General features: G+C 35.0%; 1 non-coding gene across 1 annotated transcript; it reads left to right on the top strand.

The window, feature by feature from the left end:
• Positions 1–2281: 2281 nt before the first annotated feature.
• Positions 2282–2388, top strand: LOC128637108 (U6 spliceosomal RNA). Its single transcript, XR_008398974.1, has one exon. It is a non-coding gene; the product is annotated as a U6 spliceosomal RNA (small nuclear RNA).
• Positions 2389–4956: the final 2568 nt, after the last annotated feature.

The raw sequence follows: 4956 nt of genomic DNA, 5'->3' as shown, positions 1-4956 counted from the left end.
ATCTAAGACCACACTAATGTAAATATGGGAACACACAATGTGGGCCGTAAGTGTATGCACCAACATAAATGTAGTATACTGTTCAATCAAAATCATGGTAAAAAGTTACACTCAATTTATTGGTATAACATATAGGAAAGAAAATAAAAAGCAGACAAAAATAGACAAAAGTAAACCTCTTATACAATATGGATCAGTACCATAAAAAAGTAATGTGCATAAAAAATATAAATACCAAAGGAGTGATAATTATAGTGATTATAATAATCCCAAGATATATATATATATATGTGATGAGCCTAAAAAATATAGAGATTGTAATATTCCCAAAAAATTGTATAGTGCAGGTATTGATAGTTCCAAAAAGACTGTAAATCGTAATGTCATATAGATTTCTATTTTTTGAGGATGTGATGTGTATCAATTGCCTAAAAAACAAAAGTGTACATAATGGAAATCTGTTTGAAAATGTAATACCCCAAATTAAAGAGAGTCTTACGAGATGACAGAAAATAATAGGTGTTACTGTCTGGATTGGACTTAAACAAAAACACACAGTGCCAATGTGTTTCAGCCCTTAATAAAGGCCTTTTTAAAGGCTGAGTATTTGCTCTACGTTTAGGTAATATTTATATCCCCTATGGACCAATCAGAGTCCATATCTTGTTCTGAGATTTTCCACCAAAATATGCCCATTTATTCCTTATTCTGCCCTCATCAAAAATGGTGTTTGGTGATATAATGTATTCCAGAACATAACTTGAACATTCTATCTACAAACTATGATGCAAATTGGGTCACTTCCAGTAGTTTGTTGTATGAAATAACTTCCTAGATGTTGAGGACTATGGGGATTGTAGGTGCTTGATGTTAGGCATACAAAATGTGGTTTATCCTCAGAAGAGGTAGTAATAAAATGATTAATTTGTCAATTTTGTCTGAAACCCTGATTTCTGAATTTGGATTTGTAAATATTGAGTTGTACATGCATATGCATATAAACTGCATTTAGTTGAATAACCATATGTTTAAGATTAAAACATCAAAGATCCATGATTAAAAGTGGATAGTTAAAAATGTATAGTGTTTTCATAAAATTAATGGTAAAAATAAAAATAGAAATGAAAATAAAATAAGAATAAAAATACTAATACTATACTAATGCTAATTTGTTTGTACTGCCCAAAATTGCAGCTCACATGTATACATCTCACATGAGTATTATGCCTAAGGTATAAGAGCTGTATTGCTCAAGTACATCCACAAATATATCAAAGGCATTTATGAAAAATCATAAATGCCACCCATCAGAATATGTTACTTCCTGTATTGTTATAATGATATTGGTCTTTTCTTACATAGTAAGATATATCAAAAGAACTATAGAAATTTGACATCACTACCACCTACATAAAACTATTAACACCTAATCTGCCGCTACCGATGTCGCTGCCACTATACTAAAGTTATTAACCCCTAAATGGCTGGCCTCCCACATCACTACCACTAAATAAATCCATTAACCCCTAAACCTAACCCTAACGTAACCCTAACCCTAACACCCCCTAACTTTAACATAATTAAAATAGAGCTAAACTAAAGTTACAATTATTAACTAAATAATACCTAAACTAAATACTTACTTACCTGTGAAATAAAACCTAAGCTAGCTACAATATAACTTATAGTTATATTGTAGCTAGCTTAGGTTTTATTTTTATTTCACAGGTAAGTTTGTATTTATTTTAACTAGGTAGACTAGTTAGTAAATAGTTATTAACTATTTACTAACTACCTAGTTAAAATAAATACATACTTACCTGTGAACTAAAACCTACCCTGCTTTACACTTAAACCTAACATTACAAAAAAAAAAATAAACACTAAAATAACTAAAAATAAAAAAAACTAAATTACATAAAAAATCAAACACTAAATTACAAAAAATAAGAAAAAAAATATCAAAAATAAAAAAATAATTACACCTAATCTAATAGCCCTATCAAAATAAAAAAGCCCCCAAATAAAAAAAACCCTACCATAAACTACCAATGGCCCTTAAAATTGCCTTTTGTGGGGCATTGCCCCAAAGATATCGGCTCTTTTACCTGTAAAAAAATACAACACAACCAACGCCCCAAATAAAATAACTATCTAAAAACACCTAAGCTTTCCATTGCACTGAAAAGGGCATTTGTATGGGAATTTAGCTATTTTACATGCTCAGAACCTAAACTAAAAATAAAACCCACCCAAAAAACCCTTAAAAAAACCTGACACTGTGCTTGCTTCGGCAGCACATATACTAAAATTGGAATGATACAGAGAAGATTAGCATGGCCCCTGCGCAAGGATGACACGCAAATTCGTGAAGCGTTCCATATTAAGAAAAAAAAAGAAAAAAAAAAAAGAAGAAAAAAAAAAAAAAAACCTGACACTAACCCAGAACCTATATATATATATATATATATATATATATATATATATATATATATATATATATATATATATATATATATATATATATATATATATATACACGTTACAAAAATGATCAAAATTGATAGTTTTGTTACCAAAAAACTCCTTGTTTCATCTCAGAAGACAGATAAGTAAATTTTGCAATCAATGAGAAAAGGCAGTCAGCTTGCTCAGAATGAATGTATTTGAAATGCCCAGCAGTAGTTATCATTCAAGTCAGCAATCTGTGTCCCTTTCTCTATCCTGCTTATACTTATATAAGTTTTCATTCATTGATGAAACCATGGGGGTGGCCCTACGAGATCTGACCATCCCATTGGTTAGATGTGATGTCTATTTGGATTGGCCCTCGGTCACCATGGAAACGCATCTTTTAACAGTTAAATCCCTTAACTGTCATACTGGGTTCCAGCCCTCGGGTGGCAGTAGACGCATACAAACAGATTCACCTGAACATTTCTAACAGTGAAAGAGATTATTTCATTAAAATATGTAATAACTGCCATAATTTCTTGCATGAATCCCTCACAATATCAATCACAGATGGGGTAGTATTATATCACCTCTGATCCTTTTGATATGAAACATCATGTGTCTAACATTATATTATATTAAAATAAGTATATTGTTAAATTTAATTTTCCCTATTAAACATAGTATAATGTATTGCATTAGTAGATTTCTCTTGTTAGCATTTATATTTCATTTAGCCTAACAGAAAATTTATACTTTGATATCAGATACCAATATTGTATAGTCATATCGACTTCCATATATCCATCTCACTATATTTCAAGAGATGTATTTAAATTTGTATAAACATTTAGTGCACAATCATATGATATGACTTATTTCATCCCATGTATCCATCCTGTATATGACATCTTTTGGCTCCATCTGGAAAAACAGGAAAGCATGTTATATATATATATATTTTTTAACCATGGGATTATTAAGATTGTCATTTAATCTATAATAATTCTGAATTTATCTCCTATATATATATTCAATGCAGCAATTATTTATTTAATATAATATGTTCCAGTTCAATATATATATATATATATATATATATATATATATATATATATATATATATATATATATATATATATATACACTGCTCAAAAAAATAAAGGGAACACTAAAATAACACATCCTAGATCTGAATGAATAAAATATTCTAATTAAATACTTTGTTCTTTACATAGTTGAATGTGCTGACAACAAAATCACACAAAAATTTAAAAATGGAAATCAAAATTTTCAACCCATGGAGGTCTGGATTTGGAGTCACACTCAAAATTAAAGTGGAAAAACACACTACAGGCAGATCCAACTTTGATGTAATGTCCTTAAAACAAGTCAAAATGAGGCTCAGTAGTGTGTGTGGCCTCCACGTGCCTGTATGACCTCCCTACAACGCCTGTGCATGCTCCTGATGAGGTGGTGGATGGTCTCCTGAGGGATCTCCTACCAGACCTGGACTAAAGCATCCACCAACTCCTGGACAGTCTGTGGTGCAAAATGAAGTTGGTGGATGGAGCGAGATATGATGTCCCAAATGTGCTCAATTGGATTCAGGTCTGGGGAACGGGAGGGCCAGTCCATAGCATCAATGCCTTCGTCTTGCAGGAACTGCTGACACACTCCAGCCACATGAGGTCTAGCATTGTCTTGCATTAGGAGGAACCCAGGGCCAACCGCACCAGCATATGGTCTCACAAGGGGTCTGAGGATCTCATCTTGATACCTATTGGCAGTCAGGCTACCTCTGGCGAGCACATGGAGGGCTGTTCGGCCCCTCAAAGAAATGCCACCCCACACCATTACTGACCCACTGCCAAACTGGCCATGCTGGAGGATGTTGCAGGCAGCAGAACGTTCTCCACGGCGTCTCCAGACTGTCACGTCTGTCAAATGTGCTCAGTGTGCCCCTGCTTTCATCTGTGAAGAGCACAGGGCGCCAGTGGCGAATTTGCCAATCTTGGTGTTCTCTGGCAAATGTCAAACGTCCTGCACGGTGTTGGACTGTAAGCACAACCCCCACCTGTTGACGTTGGGTCCTCATACCACCCTCATGGAGTCTGTTTCTCACCGTTTGAGCAGACACATGCACATTTGTGGCCTGCTGGAGGTAATTTTGCAGGGCTCTGGCAGTGCTCCTCCTGTTCCTCCTTGCACAAAGGCGGAGGTAGCGGTCCTGCTGCTGGGTTGTTGCCCTCCTACAGCCTCCTCCACGTCTCCTGATGTACTGGCCTGTCTCCTGGTAGCGCCTCCATGCTCTGGACACTACGCTGACAGACACAGCAATCCTTCTTGCCACAGCTCGCACTGATGTGCCATCCTGGATGAGCTGCACTACCTGAGCCACTTGTGTGGGTTGTAGACTCCGTCTCATGCTACCACTAGAGTGCAAGCACCACCAGCATTCAAAAGTGACCATAACATCAGCCAGAAAGCATAGGAACTGAG

The sequence above is a fragment of the Bombina bombina genome, chromosome 7 (genome assembly GCF_027579735.1).
Source record: "Bombina bombina isolate aBomBom1 chromosome 7, aBomBom1.pri, whole genome shotgun sequence".
NCBI lineage: Eukaryota > Metazoa > Chordata > Amphibia > Anura > Bombinatoridae > Bombina > Bombina bombina.
The sequence above is the reverse complement of the archived record's forward strand: the minus strand, read 5'-3'. Positions and strand labels throughout refer to the sequence as shown.